The sequence below is a fragment of the Pan troglodytes genome, chromosome 17 (genome assembly GCF_028858775.2).
Source record: "Pan troglodytes isolate AG18354 chromosome 17, NHGRI_mPanTro3-v2.0_pri, whole genome shotgun sequence".
Lineage (NCBI taxonomy): Eukaryota > Metazoa > Chordata > Mammalia > Primates > Hominidae > Pan > Pan troglodytes.
In genome coordinates, this window is record NC_072415.2 from 43,194,953 (window position 1) to 43,214,036 (window position 19,084).

General features: G+C 37.0%; 1 protein-coding gene across 9 annotated transcripts in view; it reads right to left on the reverse strand.

The window, feature by feature from the left end:
• Nucleotides 1-15,433, reverse strand: part of CCDC178 (coiled-coil domain containing 178) — a 503,110-nt gene extending 487,677 nt beyond the window's left edge. For 5 of the 9 annotated variants that reach the window (XM_001160604.7, XM_054671749.2, XM_054671748.2 and 2 more), the window contains exons 1-2: nucleotides 15,120-15,433; nucleotides 14,443-14,562 (exon numbers count right to left, since the gene is read on the reverse strand). The gene's annotated coding sequence lies outside the window, so the exon portion shown is untranslated. Of the gene's footprint in view, nucleotides 1-14,442; nucleotides 14,563-14,700 lie in introns of all 9 variants that reach the window. The other 4 variants (XM_024351001.3, XM_063795580.1, XM_054671747.2 and 1 more) reach the window with 2 other exon arrangements.
• Between the last annotated feature and the right edge of the window lie 3,651 nt (nucleotides 15,434-19,084).

Consider the following 19,084-nt stretch of genomic DNA (forward strand, 5'->3'; position numbering starts at 1 on the left):
CCAAAGAGAAGCTGACTCTTTCTTACACTTGATTCTAATTATCTGTAGAGGATTTTAATTAGCCTTACTTAGATCAGGTGTCTGTATCTGATCCAATCAATTGTTGCTGGGAAGTCAGGATACTTGAACTGTGCTGCTTGAGTCTGTTCTCTTTTCCCTGGCTACATTCATGGATGGGGTGAGGATGCTGTCTACTAACATGGCTGCCCTCATGATGATACTGAGGCTGATGGGGCCGAGGAGAGAAGAGAGGAGCAAGTCTAAGTTGACATTTCTAGAGGCTCTCTTCCAAAAATAGCAGTCAGATTAACAGGTGGTGGTTCTACAGCCAGTAGAAAAATATTTTGGCTATCATGCAGAGATGTTCCTGATATATTTTTTCTTTTTTCGTTTTTTCGTCTCATCTCTGTAAACACCTGAGATGGGATGTTCCTGATAAGCAGTTTTTCAAAAGAAAACAAAGCTATATTATGAGGTAGCAAAGATTATATCACTAGAAGTCATAAAAGAGAAGCTATAAAATAATTTATTAAGTATGATATAGAAAGGATTAAAGAAATGTCTAAGAGACTTAACTGAATTATTCTCGATCTCCTGACTTCGTGATCCGCCCACCTCAGGCTCCTGAAGTGCTGGGATTACAGGCGTGAGCCATTGCGCCTGGCCTAACTGAATTATTCTCTAAGACCCACTTTAATATTCTATAATGCTTGATTTATTTCATTTCAGTCACCCATTGTTTCCTTTAGTAACATTAGCTTGTAGCTTTATGTTTATGTCACTGTGACTTATTTAGGAAACAAAGATGAATAGATGAATAAGGCAATTTGCACCCTCAAGGAATCCATCAATTTGACCAGACACACCTTTTTTGGTAATAGCAAGGAATTTTTTCACAGGGCATAGAAGTTACATGCCCATGAGACAATAAAAATATTAAATCATACATTCCTGCCATCTCTTGCCTCTCTATTTTACGTTCTGTATTCTAACCACACCAGTCATCAAGACAAGCCATCTGCTTCCATGAAGCCATTCCTTTGCAAAGTCTCTTTACTCTTCCTTTCCTTAGGTCTCTAACTAATATAAAGTTTCCTTTTACTTCTCACTACAAAACATATTTGCTTTCTTCTTTCCTTGTACTTTCTTATCAATTCAGTATCATATTGCACTTATAGTCTCTTGAATAATTGTGTACGTGTGTTACTTTTCCTACTGAAGAGATCTGAAACAGCAAGGGCTTTGTCTGTTTTATTTTTTATAATTAAAGCCCAACAGAGTATAAAATTATTTAATTGTATTATAATAAAATGAGGATTGTCAACAACGGGAAAATTTCTGAAAAATGAGATCTTGAAAATCAAAGTTTGAGTTATTGTTAATAAAATAAAGTAAAATAATTAACATTTACATGTATTTTAAAGAGCTTCCAGACTTAATATTTGCTCTTAATGTGAAGGAGCATAATCCTGCCTTAAACATAGAAAAGATTCATATTTTATAATAAACTATATGTCAATATTCTACTCACAGATTCTAGGGAAAATATTCCAGTTTTCAAGATGCAATCACTATGATTCATTCTTAACAATTATTTCCAAAGTTATTTCAAAGAACAATAAAGAAAAATGATTTTCAAATAAAGAAAAAACAATAAAAGCAGACAGAAATGCCAAAAATGTACTTGTCAAATATTGACTATTATTTTAAGTTCCAAAATGTAAAAATCTTATTTTAGAAAATTTATAGTAACTTAATAGGAGACAAGAATAAATCATGCCTTGAGAATTGCTTTCACAAAGAATATCTTCTTTACAATCTTTTTTATTGTACAATAATAGACTAGATTTTTTGCAACAATGCAGAAGGTATTACAAAATAGTAAAAAATCATGAAAATATCATTGTTCCACATCTTTCCTATACACAGTTACAATAATTTCTTTTATAAATCTTTAAACTCTGTAACCATGATTCCTAATCTCTCTTCTCTTTCTTTGATAAAGTTCTATTGACTTTATATTATGTCTGTATTACATCCAATAGATTAGAGTTAAGATGCTTTAAATATTACATCTCATGGTTTTGCTAAAGCCAAGCACATCTTCGGAAAGATTAAATATCATTTTTCTCATATAAATCAAATTAGAACTCACAGAGTCAGCTTCTACCCATATATCCACAAAGATATCTCATACTGTATTCAGAATTTGTCTGAGTAAAGAGATGAGCCTTTCACCTTCTGGTAATTACTTGAGACTTAAAGAGTGACAGGCAATTCAAATCAGCCTTCATGATGTTAAATTATTTCCTAGGTCAATATCATGTATCATGTGTTATTATTTCACCTCTGAGTTACATCAAACAATTTTGCAGTGAATATCCTACAAGCATTTACATTTTCTGACAAAATATAAAGTACTTACATCATTTATATTGAATAAGTACTTTTTGTCTCAAATGTAAAATAAATTTTGATAAATTTGAAGCTTCAAAATTCTTATGAAAAAACTATTTTGTGAATTAGAAAGTACTATTCTGTTTTATTATGACATAACTTTTGTTCCTGAAGAAATTTCTTTCAATTCTATTTTTAAGAATGTCAATAACTATTTATTGAACACTTCTGCAGATGTTTGATAGACATATGGAGGTATATAAGAAAATAATGAGACAACTCCTGCCCTCCAGAAGTTTTTATTTATTTGGAGATATTACTAACACATAAAATATCTAGAAAAGTCTTAACCCAAGAAAAACAAAAATGATAGCTTACACTTAAAACATACCAGTTATTCATTTACTCCTCAGCAGCCTACTGGCCCTATTTTTGTAGAGAAGATCCTAAAGCACTGAGAGGTTAAACCATTTACCAGGTGCTATCGCTGGGCAGTGCAGAGTGGGATTTAGCCCAGGAGTGTGTCACCATGTAATCCCAGCACTTTGGGAGGCCGAGGCAGGCAGATCACGAGGTCAAGAGATCAAGACCATGCTGGCCAACATGGTGAAACCCCATCTCTACTAAAAATACCAAAATTAGCTGGGCATGGTGGTGCACGCCTGTAATCCCAGCTACTCAGGAGGCTGAAGCAGGAGAATTGCTTGAACCCAGGAGATGGAGCTTGCAGTAAGCCAAGATCGCCCACTTGCACTCCAGCCTGGCAACAGAGTGAGACTCTGTCTCAAAAAAAAAAAAAAAAAAAAAAAAGAGAAAACAAAAAAAGAATTAGGGAGTGGATGGAGTGAGGGTAATATAACAGGGTTCCTAGGGTGAAAAAAAGTAAAAAAAAAAAAAAAAAGTTCTCAGGACCCTTTAATGTGCAATTGTGTGCAGTAATGCTTTTAAATGAGAATAACGTGTGCAGTATTTTTCAATCAAACTTTAAATTGTAAGCCTGGTTGAATGGAATTAGGAGAATTACAAAGTCTGTGCTTGAGACCATAGAATTAATCTCAAAATCAAATAGATTAAAAGTTTAAAAGGAAAAAAAACAAAATGAACAAGAGAAATATGATTTATAAAAGATCAGACTCTCGAGCATAACACCAAAATCACAAAATATTTTAGAGCTATGACTTCATAAATATATAAAGCTTCTCCACATTATCACTCAAGTCAGGAAAAGATACTGCAAATGTGGATAACAAAGACTTTCTGGATTAATATATAAATAGTTAGAAAAATCAGTAATTAAAAATGAAATATCTAAACAGAAAAGATGAACTAACGACCTGGAACTGGCAACCCCTACACAAACTGAGAGAGAAAGAGAAGGAGAGAAGGAGACAGGGAGAGAGGGAGAAAAGCAGAGAAGGAGGGAGGGGGAGAGAGAGACAGAGAGAGAGAGAGAGAGCAAGCAAGGGACAAAAGTCAGTCTTCGGTAACCAGTAACAAGATGAAACAAGTTTTGCAGAAGTTATAATAAAATAGAAGAATCAAATGATCACATAGCAAAATGTAGTAGAGACATGCAAACTGCAAAAGAATGGCATATAAAGCAATAACATATTTATGTTGTGAATGTGAATATTAAATCCTATAAGGGATAGAAAATAATATATGATATAAATATTACACATTCGTCTTTGAGAAAGGAAAGCATGAAATAAAAAGAACCTCTTTTAATTCAGGGAAACTTTCCTAATGAAATAACAAATGTAAAGAAAAATCACTTTTATCTAGCAAATTTAAATTCAGATAACCATGTTGTAAATCACTTATCTTCAATGGTCATTACAGCTAGAGAATACAGAGTATTTTCAACCCTGGGAACCAAAGAAAGAAGCTATTTCTTAACAAAAGTAAGCTTAAACTTGAGATAGCATTACTGTTAAAGGTAGATGATATATGCTATTTCCAGCCGTTCTGTGTCAAAGGATAAATCCTTTCGTTTGTAAAATTATAGTCTCTTCCACCTAAAATGTAAACTTTGTTTTCAACGCAAGTTTAGTATGTATTTAGATAATAATGTGACATGATAAAAGCAAAGCTAAGAGATAATATTGGTTCAGAAACTGCATTTATATTAATCATTTCAGATATATCTGTATCTACAAAGAGTTATCTACAAAAAAAAATAGTCTTTTGTTGTTCTAAAATCAAAAAATTGCCACAAAAACTTTACTTGAGTAAAATAAGAGTAAGCCTCTGACAGCTTCTAAACCTAAATATAATAAAACTATTTGGAGCTTTATTTATACTTAGACATTATTTTTTGTCAATGTATAACTGTATAGCAGTAAATATTATATGAAATGCACAATGAAACACTTTTGATGAAATAGTCTTTTATATCTTAACTACTCTGGATTATATTTTGGGATTGTGGTAGAAGTAACAATATGTGTTCATTGCACAATTTCCTCTTTCTCAGAAATAGGAAAACAATATTTGCCGGCCTCTCTTGAAGACAGTTTCAGGACCATGTAATTGGAATTCTGGCCAATGGAATGTTGAGTAGATCTTGACCTTAAAATCATTCCTTTTGCCTCTCCAGCCCTTTTCCTTTCCATGGAACCTTAGAAGCCATGTGTTCCAGATGGTAAAGCTACAGTAAAAGAAGCTGGATCCCTACGCCACTCCTTCAAGAGGACCCCATGAAGGAAAGCTGCCTTAACCACATCACTAACATCATCAAAGAAGAGATCTTTGTTTTGTTAAACCACTGTGATGTTGGACTTTTGCAAAACATAGTCTAACCTGTTCTAATAGAGGGCTGCACTATTAGGTTTATTAACTAATCAAAATATTAATCGGTAGCTTAAAATCACAATTGTTTAAAAATGAACATGAGCTCACGCCTGTAATCCCAGCACTTTGGGAGGCCCAGGCGGGCGGATCACGAGGTCAGGAGATCGAGACCATCCTGGCTAACACAGTGAAATCTCGTCTCTACTAAAAATACAAAAAATTAGCCGGGCGCGGTGGTGGGCCCCTGTGGTCCCAGCTACTCGGGAGGCTGAGGCAGGAGAATGGCGTGAACCCAGGAGGCGGAGCTTGCAGTGAGCCGAGATCGCGCCACTGCACTCCAGCCTGGGCAACCGCGCGAGACTACGTCTCAAAAAAAAAAAAAAAAGAAAAGAAAGAAAGAAAGAACATCAGCAACAGTAATGGAAATGGCTCAGGTGATGATTCACTGTCCTCAAAACCAAAAGAATGAAGTCTACATAAGTGAAATACAAATAACTTTTTTTTTTTTTTTTTTTTTTTTTTTTTTACTTTTAACAGTGGAGTAGTAGAGCATGGGAAACTAACCATTTATATTATTTGGGACGTTTTCTTTGTTGAAAGCCAAGAAGACTTCCTGCATACTAAGAATCTTCACAACTTCCTTAGAATATCTGAATTATAGGCATTCTCAATTATAAACATAATAACAATTTTTTAAAAATTCAATAACATGATTTTTCACAGAAACAAGGTCATACTGGCTATTCACATCTGGTTATTTGGATACCACTATCATACTTTTTGTTATTTTTGCTTACTCTTTGTAGTGTTATTTAAGTCAATTTACACCAATTCACATTAGGATTATATATTTTCTGGTAGATATGAAAATAAATACATAGCTATTATAACACAAATTTTCATATACAACTTTAAACTAATCTTGTTACTGCAGGTGATATAAATACTCCTACTAGGATCCACTCTATAATAAAGGATGGTAGGTTCCCAGGTAATCAAACTGCACCCTCCTCCACCCCAAATAGCACCATGTTTGTTAAAACATTATTTTATCAGCTGAAGATATTGAATTATTAATTGCATCTGTTCTCTCTATTCAGTCGCGCAGCTGGTCTACTCCCATTTTTATATCATAACAAGACTTTGTAGTTTTTTGTCTAAAGGTTTTTGGCCTGGAGAAAAGCTGAAGCAGTCTGAAATCTCTTTGATCTTAACTCATGGGATATCCTGGAGAGGAATGTAGGATCAGTGAGGTGGTGATGGAAGAGGTCTGTGAGCCCAGCAAGGCTATGGTAGCAGCAAAGGAGGTGACCAGATTTTGGAGACATGACTGCTGGGTGCACTGCAGGCTGCATCATAGGCATGAGAGCTCCCAGCTGCACTCAGCTTCTTATGGGCCTGGGAGCCACATCAAGTCAGCAGTGATCTATGAGATCCATGAAAAGGCTGGTACTCTCAATGGAAGAGATGATACATGGCAGGAGGGTTTGGTTGGGTATGGGGAGGCGGATGCAAGTGATAAGATTGTCTGAGGGTAAATTTGCTGCTAAACTAGTAGAAAGGCACCACAGAATTGGAATTTAGTTGACTTAGAGAAAAATCTTAAGTGTGGTGTTCTTTACATACTCCATTTCTGGGCTATGATCCATGCTTTCTATACCAGCAAAAGTATATTAGTAGAACCTAAACATTTTTAGCAGAGTTTTTCTAAGCGAACTGTAAGTTTTGCTTAAAGATGGTAGTAATAGATTTCTCCAACACAATTTTTAATATAATTCTCTCATGCCTTCTCCACACACACACACACACACAAACACACACACTAACTGAATACTCCTTGATGCACATACCAATACCCCGTGATGCTCTTCCTTCTAATTTTATACACTCCAGGTCCCTCTCAGTAGCAAAGAAACACATCTCTTTGAGAAACACATCCAGTAACTCATCTAAAGAAAGACTGAATCTCCCAATAGGGGAAACATTATCTTCATGCCGTTTCTACCTATGGATTATTTATGATGCTCTGTAAGATAAACGTCAGAAATATTTTTTTTAATTGCACGGCTTTGTCCATTAATTTAATTACTTTTTTAAAGGTATCAAGAAACAGCTGCCTTGAACTTTTTCAAATCTACTGTCTGTTAAGGAACTAAATGTTGAGAACACAGTTACATTGATTAATGTGGTATTAAGGCATATGAAATATGATCTTTAAGAGGTTTAATTATTGCCTTTGTAAGAGAGACTGATATTATCAACTATTCTGAGGTTATGTTTGAATTACAAAGAAATTACTCAGTGTTTGTTAACATTAGTTTAGAAATTTTAACACTCACCAAGTTCTGTTTATTCTTCTAAAGCATAACACTCCATTCTATTAGTCATTTTTATAAACCTTGTAGGGTTTAAAGTTTGGATAACGTGAGGGGAGTATTGAGTTTTCCCACAAAGGATACATCTAAAATTCTATTGAAAATTGTTACCTAGGGCTGATTTTTCTGCTTCCGCAAAAGGATATCCATGCATTGGCATGGCATCTCCAGAGTATATCCAATTTTTATTCATCCAGATTCCCTAAATGATCTTCCTCAAAATGCAAACTACTGAATTAATACAAAGCATATGTTGCTAAATAAAAAAACTTCTAGTTCATATGAGCTACCAAATTAAAATTTAATAAAAATGGAAAGACTAACTCTCCCTTAATTACGACCTTGTCAAAAGGTCATGAGTTTTCTTTTCCTACTAGAGGCCTTCAAACACTAAATTGAAAACAGATAATGCACTGTTGCCCTGCCCCCAACCCATCACCACTAGTCACTCAATGTTCCTCCACTTAACGATCTTTACCAGATCCCAGTAAGCCATCTATAGGGAAGGAAAATATCAGACTAAAATGAATAAGAAAATGAAGAATAGAGTGAAGTTTGAACAATGTGGTTTTATTTCCCCATAATTACAGCTTTAAGCTGTTAGTTGAGAAAATGTAATAAAACGCTAAGGTTTCCTATTATGTTTCATTCTAAACAGTAAAGCGCCTTAATAGCTTCCCACTCCATGACTGACCAATAATTCAATAGCAGAATTTGTGTGTGTGTGTGTGTGTGGAAAGATATTTTCTTATACGTTTCATAAAGAAAATAAAAATGGATATCACTCTGGATTTATCATTATGCCGTAGGGGAAAAAGGAAGTAATGCTTTCATTAGTAATTCTATTGTTGAAATATGTTTAAGTATAAATGTTTGGACTCTTTTAAATCACTATGACTAAGCAAAGATCTCAATACAAGCAATATTTAATATTTTTCTAGAAATTTGTTAATATTCAGTAAAGAAATCAAAATTCATCCAACAGTATAGCTTTTGAGAAGCACTAAATGAAGCTGGAAAATTAAGCTTTCCACTAATTTCCTATTGTTGTTAAATTCTTCATTAAGAGAAACAGGTTTTGTTGCTGCAAAACAAACCAGAGATATAAATAAATATAAATAAATAATAACACCCACTAAGAAATCTGTGTTTAGTGAAATAACAGACAAATAAGAGTGCAAATGTGTAGCCATCTGGAGAATAAGAAAATCAAAAGTAATAAGCAGCATTGGGAATTTATTACAAAGAAATTACGCCAACAGCTTCTTACAGCAGTTTTCTATGGAAATGTTCAAATTAGTGGGTAAAGAAATACATTTTATACTATATATTTGGACCCTACTGATATCATTTTATACATGATTTCATGGCATAATATTTGCTAAGTAATCTAAATTAGCTTGGCTATAAATGCTGTCATACTGATGCAAAATTTGCTATCACACCACAGTCAGTCCCCAGAAATGACACAGTTTGATGGAACTGTCTAGAGCCAGAGGTTGTGACATGGGGCTGTCTGCGACATTGTGTTTCAGAGAAATTAATAAATCTGAAAGCAACTGAGATATCAGGAAGACACAAAATAGAAGGTAGAAAGGAAAGGAGATAATGAAAACTACATAGGTCAAAGAAACAAGCAAAAGTTCATCCCCACTGCACTTCAGGAGGGGTGTATATTTCATATGGGGACGTGAAATGATTCCCATCATCATAAGATTCATTTTGACAATTCTAACTCTCATCTGCTACTTCAGAATCTAGATGTAGGAGAAGGAAGAGGGAAAAAATATTTAAAATGTTCTTTCCCAGTGTCTTCATCAATTTTCAAATTTTCCGCTAATTTTCAATATTTCAGAAATCAAATTCCATTATCAGGTGACATTTTCGGGCTACATCTTCAAATGCGGAAATTGTTATTTTGTTTATCTTTGAACCCACAGTACCTGGCAAATATTATGTGCTCAAAAATATTTCTTGAACAGAATTGTTGAACTATGAATGAGGGACTGTCTGCAGAATTTTAGTTTAAAATGGTCATAATTATTGGAGCAGAAAAAAAAACAGCTTTAGTTTATTCCACTTAAGAGTTAATTATATTTTTTAAAAAGAGCAATTTTGGGGCATATTTTCTTAAAACTATGCTGTTCTCTATCATAGCCACTAGCCATATTCAATTTAAAAATTAAAAATACAGTTCCTTGGCTACATTAACCACCTTCAACTACTCAATAGTCACATGTAGCTATAGGCTACTGCATCATAGCACAGTTCTATGATTGCAGAAAAGTCTTTTGGACAATGTTGTTTTAGAGCATGTAAGCACCATATCCTCATTTCCCATGCATATTTTCTAAATTGTATGTTAATTTGTTCATTCAAAACAGTATTCAATATATATTATATGCTTGGCACTGATGATGCCAGAATAAATGAGACCCTTTTCTAACTACTTCCAATCTTTTGTAGGAACATATCAGTCAACAGACAGTAACACTACAGAGAGAGAGAGGCAAGTGCTATGCCATGGAGGGCTTATTGAAGAAGACCATGATTAGAGGCAAAAAATGATCAAGAAGACTACTGAAGTGATCACAGTAAACATTATTTATAATAATAATATTTATTATTATAATACAATAATAAGCTACAAGAAGTAGAAATGGAAAGGAGGAAAAAGAATCAAATGCTATTTAAGAGACAGAAACAGTGTGATTTGATGATAAATTAAATGCAGTAACAGAGAAAGAGGGATCTAGAATGACTCCCATATATCTGGCATGAATGAATAGCCTACACTGCCACTATCTGAAATCAGATCTACGTGAGGAAAACCAGGTGAGCAGAGGAGAGAGGACCACTGAAACTTCACATATGGGTGCTTTTTAATGACGATGGTATATGTGTGTCCAATATTCATGAGAAGGTTTGAGACTGGATACATAGTTTTGGGAATTATTATTATAGAACTATAGTTGGATCAGATCACATAACAACAGCAATAAAGAAAAGGAATTTTGACATTAAAGTCAAGAATAATTAACATTAACAATTTCTAGAGAAATTGAAGGATAAAAATGAATGGGATCATAGAAAACAAGAGAAAGGAGTTGCAACCTGGAGTCAAGTTTCCAAAAAGTACATTAAGACAAAGACTAGAAAAAATACAAACATGTCCATTTCATCTAGCAGAAGGTCATGAATGACCTTAACACAAACATTTCCCATAAATGATAGGAGCAGAGTTTAGGTAACAAGATGTCCAGGACAGAAAGAATGAGGATGATGAAAGACATACATAGACCACTCTTTCTAGGACTTGAGCAGATATGAGCTGCAAAGAGCTAGACATGAAGTGAGATATAGATGCAAAGGAGGATGCTATTTGTTTTCTGGTTTTAATGGGGAAAAGACTTGAACATTTATTGCTGTGTCCACAATCTACGCATCTAATAGGTTCATCTTAGCCAGTTTGGATTGATTGCAGTTTATCTCCAGAGCTACTGACCCTTGGCCAATGCTGTAAAATGTATTAACTAAAGATAAATGATGTTTTGTAACCATGGATCCATGAATTGTTTCAGAGCAAGATGTATCAGCCTGCCAGCACTGTTTAGTAATAATAATTGAATTTATAATTGCACCTAATTTCAGTGGAGCCTGGGGGAGGAAGACATTCAAAGTAAAGGCTGGTAACATAGCTAGAATATGTCTATATGAAAAGCTTATTATAAGAGATCTCCACTGTGAGCAGATTTGGGTCTCCTGCTACAGAAGTGCTTCACATGCACACCAGTAGTTGTTACAGTCTGGTACAGGCTAAGAGCACCTGCGTGACCCAGAGGTGGGAGAACAAAGAAACCTGTGCCTGGGACCTCTAGGTCCTTTTTCATGCATATTTTTCTTGTGTTGTTTCTGTGTTATGCTATATCCTTTGCCCGTTATAAAGTTGTTCTGGGAGTACAAACCGAGCAAATGTAGTTTCTTAAGCAATGGAACACTTAAGGTGATTGAAGTGTAATTACCTCTGACTAACATAATTTCTCTAGCAGAAATGCTTAGCTTTTTCAGCCTCTCAAAGAATTTGTCGCAAGTGTAATTTTTAGACTCAACAGTTACAATTTATGAGGATAGTTTTTACCTCAAGGAAAACAAATTTAAATAATAAAGTCTCATTTACACAAAGAAAATTTTTAAAGAAACAAAAATAATTGTCCAGTTTGTCCATTAAACAACTTACCATCAATAGAGGGATGTTCAAATAACTAATTTCCATGCAAACTATAACATGTTGGTTGTGTTCTTTTACTGTCTGTTCAACCATATTGTTGCCCCTCCACCTTTGCTATTTTATTTAACATGCCCAGGTATCTCATCCAGTTCATTGGTTTGTGGTTAAATCCAAAGGTTTTCCAGGATCTAAGGGTAGGCTGAATCCCTTCGGTTCATATGAAAGGTCTTCTAATTACCTCTGTTCACACATACATTCAGTAAGTACCCAGAAAGGGAGGCCAGATGGTAATGTTCATAGATATAAATTAATATAAAATAGACATATCATGATTAAAGTAGTTTAATCAAATGCCAAAGAACATAGCTTTTCAATCAGTTAGATGTAGAATTCAGTTCCTCATGGGTCCCATTACTGGCTGGCTATCTGACCTTGGGAAGGGTAGTTAATGTATTTGAGCTTCAGCCTTTTGCTGCGGAAAATGGTAAAAATAACAATACTTCGCAGTGTTATTGTGAGGGTTAAAATAAGATAATGTGTACAGAATATTTAGTCCAGTCACCAGCATATAATAACCACTTAATACATGGTAATAATTTAAATTCAGTGAACTAGGGTTCATTAACAAATTACATGTCCATAAATACAATGTGTGCAAATATCAGTTTTCTAATATAAGGATAAGTTTAAATTTACCTAACTGAATTTTTATGAACATTGACTGAAAATATAAAGGGACTATGGCCAGACCACATATGAAAATAAAACTCTAATCCACACATCTGCATCAACCAGTCCAGAAAGCCAAACCATAACTTCCACAGTGATCAGCATGGAACAGTCAGGACTTTGTTGATGACTGCCAGCTTTCCTAATTATTGCCCCTGGTTCCAACTCGAGACCAAGCAGAGAAAGCCAGATAAGATCCTCAGACCAGTCACATAAAGTATCCTGCTTCTAGTTAGCCCTCCTTCAGCATCCCCATGTCAACAACCTCCAGTCAAAACATACCTGAAGCTTTACAGCTTCCCCACTCCCCTGTCTGCCTTTGAGTCTCTGTCCAATGCAAGTAATAGTAGCTCACTCCCTTCCTCTAGCAAGATCTGAATAAATAGCCTTGGCTTGTTCTAATGTGAGTGGTCTTCTTCTATTTCAGCAGCATTATAAACGAAGTTAAAAGTTCAACATCGATTTTAAGATGCCATATACGGCATACACACACACACACACACACGGCAAACACACACACACACAATTTGTGTTATTGTGCAGAAAACAGACATGAAGTTACCATGGCCATTAGAGCTCACACACATGCAACCATCTGCTTGTAGATGTACTAATTTTCCACCAGGTATATAACCCAGATGCTTATAAAATAATCAGTCCAATTATCTCCCTATATCATTACCTCAATACAAATTCTTCATCTACTTTAAATATTCCAGTTGCTTAATCTTTCTGCTTTTCCCTGCTCATTCACCATACATCATCTTCCTTTCCATGTTGTCTGTAATCTGCCATCTAGCATTTTAGCAGCCAATATTCTCATTAATCTCATTAATCTTCAGTCCCATAAGCCTAGATAAACTGAGTAGACAAATATGGATTTTCCCCCAGAAATTCTCTTTCCTAGAGGGCTCCTTTTTTGTATGTAATTGTTTTCCCACTCCATCCACATAGTCTGACATTGCTGCCAATCATAGTAACCCTATCCCCAACATAAATGCTCTTGGGACAGGCAAATTGAACCAACTGAGGTCAAGAAGAATCCATCGAGTGTTTCTAGATTTTCTTTATAGGTGCAAGTTTGGGAATTTATGAGTCCAGTGCTCTTGGAAATCATGGTTCTAGACTGGTGGAATAAGCCAGTGTGAGAATGAAGTCCATATTATAAAGATAAAAGAAAGAAGAATATATGCAATTATCCCGTTCACTGCTATGGAATATAGAACAGGAAGAAAATTTCTGAGGATGTGGTAACAAATTAGTTGAGTCTAAGGTTGTTTTGAATCTGAGGTGGGAGCAGGAGAGAGAAGTCTGGGTTGTGGATAAAAGCTCTGGCAGCAATCCCAACCCATCCAGGGATAGTGGGTAGACTAACAATCAAACTCATATTTTCGATAGTTCTGGAAATTAGACAGATATAGTTTATAATAAAACTTTATGACTACAACAGTAAAGTAAGAAGTATTATATATTCAAGATAGAAATACACTAGTTTCTGTACGAATGTCTAAATAACAATTGAACATAAACAGCTGAAAATCCTCTGGATTCTTGGATTTGTCTTACAACTAGTCATGTCTCTGAGTTCTTAAACTTGGTAAGTGGTGTTCTAAAACCTATTACTACAGCAGGACCAAGAAACAATATTCTGAGGGTAGGAGGGAGATGTCAAGAATGCTGTATTTGGGTCAAGATGCCCAGAGCAATCAATACACAACAGATTATCCAATGATAAATAGGAGTGATAAGCTACCAAGTCAATTCACAAATATTTATTGAGCAGTGGATGAATGTCAAGAAAACAATAATAGAAAATGCTTTGAATTGGCAATCGGGAGATTCTTATATTCCTGAGTTTGAAGATTGCTGGATCTGACTTTTGTCAAATCACAAATCAGCTCTGAATATCACTTTTCTCACCTGTAAAGGGGAGGTGTTGGCGTGGATCATCTTATTTGGGGTGCTGTCGAGCAAGCAAGTATAAAATTCTCAGCCTCTCCGCCAGGAAGTTGTTCAGTATTTGACTTGATTGAGCAGACACTTGAAAAATTAAATATCAAGAAGAGAAATCAATAACAGTTCAAAGGAATAATACATGAGCCACCACAAGGCGGCCTTATAAGCAAAATAAAAGTTGAAATAATTATTTTAAAGGAATAAGACGCTAGAGACGGTTACAGACAAGATGAAGTTCCTCTAGGCGGCCAGCGGAGGGAGACTCTGCTTCCCTTCCCCCGGCAGTGGGGCCTGGGGGACTGAGGGACTGGGTGACTGGGGGACTGAGGGACTGAGGGACTAGGGTACTGGGGACAGAGGTTGGGGGATTGGGAAACTGGAGGACGGGGAACAGGGGGACAAAAGGACTGGGGGACTGGGGAATTATGGGACTGGGGATTTGGGGAATTGTTTTCAAACGCGCGGGGCAAGGACTCCCCGCCGCCTCCGGAAGGGGTGAAGAACTAGTCGATTCTAACTCCCGCAGGGCGGCCGGGGAATTGCATTTGGTTCTCCGGCGGGAGTCGCGCAGGCGGGCGGCCAGGGGGAGTGGGCGCCGCCTGGCAGCGCCCCGCGCCGAGGCGCAAGCGCCCCCGACTCACCGGCTCCGCGCGTCTCCCCGCGCGTCTCCCGGACCCGCGCCTGCCCACCCCTCCGGCTCTGCTGCGGTCGAGGCCCCAAGTCGGTTATCCCGTGTCCAGGCAACCGCGGGGGCGGTGGCGGCGGCGTGAGGAGCGGGCGGCTGCTGCTCCGGGGCCTCCTGGCTCAAGCCCTTGGCCCCCGACTGCCCGCGTTTCGGCGCCGGATCAGCGCTCCAGGCCGCCCCCGCTCCGCCTTCTCCCAGTGCCTTTCCCTTTCTCTTGTAACCGATTTGCCAACCCAACTCCTTTCCCTCTTTACCGGAGAGGGAAGGAGTGGAGACGAGTCAACGCCCCTTCGTACAACAGTGAGGTTAGAACGTGAGGGGATCACAGACTTCGTCCACCTTCGGGAGGACCGCAGGACCTCTTTCTTTCTTGCCACTTGGGATGATACAACCAGGACTCCATGCGATAACCCCATGTGGTTTGGTTGTGACTTCAGTATCGAGAAACCTGAACAAACTGTTAAGGAAGAAAGGAGAACTTTTCCTAGTGTCTGAAAGTGGGGAAAATGACTAATTCAAGACTAATTCAAGCCATTTCTCTAAGGGTCTGTTTCTTTCAAAAACAAATTTTTGAAGCATTGATCCTTCTGACAAAATACTAAGTGGCAGGCCGGGTGTGGTGGTACACCCCTGTGCCAGGCGTGTCCTGTCCCAGGACTTTGGGAGGCCGAGGCAGGAGGATCGCTTGAGCCCAGTGCTTAGAGGCTGCAGTGAACGGGGATCGTGCCACTGCACTCCAGCCTGGGCGACAGATCAATAAATACATAAATCAGTGGCACAAAATGTATTACCTACATTTTGTTTCTTCATCTGTGAATATACACTGTGAACTGAAATAGGCTTCAGAGGACAGTCGTGTCTTACACTATTCTCACCGTCTTCTTGAATGAAAACCAACACTGGACTATAAACTGAAGATGGTTTTAAAAAAAACAGAATCAGAATAAAGATTCGCATTCTCATCCAGAGAAATCATTTTTCCAGGCAACACTGAGAACAGGCAATTGCCTGCCAAGGTTAAATCAGCAAAGTCTATTACTTTAAGAGGCAATTTAATTAGTAATCCTTTCTAAGAGGGGAAAACCAGCAAGTCCGTACCTGGAATGTGATCCTTTCAGCCAAAGATGAAAAAAAGGAAGCAATAACTAACAAACTGGTGGAAGGTCTTAATCTTAAATTAATATATGCAGAAGCAGAGCTCTTTTTGTAATTAAAAAATGGATTCAAGAATGCACTCCACTTTCCCATCTCCCTCCATTAATTATTAAACTTTGGCTTGTTCTCAATACAATGTTAAATTATAAACCAAATGAATCATTTGTATGCCAGTAAATATGTATTCATGACGGTTCACAATATCTAAATGTGCATATTAAAACAATAGCTAGATTTTTTTCTCATAAAATAAAACTTTACCTACTAGAAATCTCATTATTGACAAGTTTCTCTTAATTAGAACTCATTGATAATTGCTAAACCCCTGTTGTGGCAGGCAGAATTCTAAAATGGACCCCCATGACCCTACCCCTTGGTATACACACCAGCATAATCCTTAGGACTTTAAATTTGGTGGATTTCATTTTCCTGATTAGTTTGTTACATGACACAATTGACTTGAAAAAGGGAGATTATCCAGGATGGGTTGGCCTTTATTAGGTAAACCCTTAAAAGGGACTGACCTCTTCCTGGAGTCGGAGGTTTGAAGCATCAGAGGGATTTATCAAAGGGATATTCTCTATTGTCAGCTTTGAAGATTGACAAGACCCTATGGTAAGAAAGGCAGGCAGCCTCTAGCAGCTGACAATGATCCCAGTTGACAGCAAGCAAGGCAATGGGGACCTCAGTCCTACAACTGCAAGAAACTGAATTCTACAAATAATCTGGATGTGCTTGGAACAGAACACTGAACTCAAAATGAAAATATGTCCTGGCTGGGCACGGTGGCTCATGCCTGTAATCCCAGCACTTTGGGAGGCCAAGGCAGGCAAATAACTTGAGGCCAGGAGTTCAAGACCAGCCTGGCCAACATGGTGAATCCCCGTCCCTACCAAAAATACAAAAAAATTAGCCAGGTATGGTGGCACGCACCTGTGGTCCCAGCTACTCAGGAGGCTGAGGTGGGAGGATTGCTTGAGCTTGGGAGGCAGACATTGCAGTGAGTCAAGATTGTGCCACTGCACACTAGCCTGAGCACAGAGCAAGATCCCATCTTAAAAAAAAAAAAAAAAAAAAAGGAGATTATGGATTATGTCCTGCCATCACCTTGATTTCAGCCTCGTGAGACCTTGAGCAGACAACCCAGGCAACCTCACTTGGGCTACTTACTTAGAGAACCGTGAGGCTAATAAATGGACATTGTTTTAAACTGCTAGACTTACCGTAATTTGTTACACAGCCAAAGAAAGCTCATACACATATTAACTTACTTCACATAAACAAAAGTGGGTATTTTGAAATTAAAAAATGTAGGAGTATCTCAGTAAACCCAGTGCAGGATTGTGGCTGAAACTCAAATACAACAGAAATCAGACACTGCAAAATCAATACCAGACTTATCATCATAAACAAGAACCTAGTAGTGATGGGGTTTAGGACATGCTACCCTACATTTTTTTAAGCTGAAGAAATTTTAGAAAATTGCAGAAGCAGGAAAGTCACTCTGACCTTCCTCTCCATCTGTCTCCCTGGAAGGTCATAAAACCTAGAAAGGATTTTCTTACACTCCCCAGGCTCAGGTCATAAGACCCGCATGTGGGAGGTGCTCTCATATACCTGGAGGAAAGGAGCATCCTTATTCCTTATTGCTGAAGACACAGGGACACAGAGAAGAATCCAACCAAACAGGCCTTGTTAAGTTTCCCCCAGTTTATGACCATTAGCTCATACCCTTTCTGTGTGTAATATTTTTCCACGACTATTCACTTTTCATCGAACCTACTAGAAAAATCACTCAGGTTTAACTGTTTTTTTGGATATTCGTTTCCTTGTGAAGGCTCCAGGGTCATGTAAAACTTCGGTGTGTATGCTTTTCTCTTGTTCATATGTTTTTCCGTTATAGGGGCCTCAGCTATGAACCTAAATGTATAAAGGAAAGGACATTTTTCCTCCTGTACAATAGGCAAGGTGATCTTATTAGCAAATAGCAAACCAGATTTTCCACAAAAGCAGAACAAACATAAATATCCAATTTTTCTATAGCAACAATAAAAGGCAGAATAAAGTGATATAATAATCATGCAGAGAGAAGACAATAATCAAATAAAAATACATTTCCTACAAAACTATCATTCAGGAGCAGAGTTAAAAATATTTTCAAAGAAAAAAAAAACAAATTTTACCATTTGCCAGCCTACACTGAACAGTGTACTTTAGGAAGAAAGAAAATAGTAAAGACATTGGACAGACGTATAGTTAAATCTAAGAAAGCTTTCAGTATATGAAACATGTTCAGCCATACATTTGTCTTCCAAGTGTTCTTGGTTTTCTCTCCCTAACCATCTTTTATCCAATTAGTCCTTAGGACCTGAGCATGCTTATGTTTTAATATATTTCCTGACAATGCTAGACCATTTCATGAATTAGATTTAACAACGACTATTCTACGCTCCTTTTAAAACTTACATCAGAATTATTTTCAGCCACTTTTAGGGTAACTAAATGTATATCACACCTGTCATGGAGAATGAGCTAAGATCTCTTACTAATAGTAATGTTTTATTAAGATAGAGCATAAGGGTCCACAGTAGGTAATTGGAACTGGTATCTAATTATATCTGAAAGAGTGACATGATATCAATTTTTCTAAATTAAAAATTATTGTCTTTGGCAGCCCTTCTCCAAAATTCAATTTGCTTACATCGAATTACTTCTTACAGTAACCAATTCATTTTTATTTTGTAACTGACACTGATATACAATGAG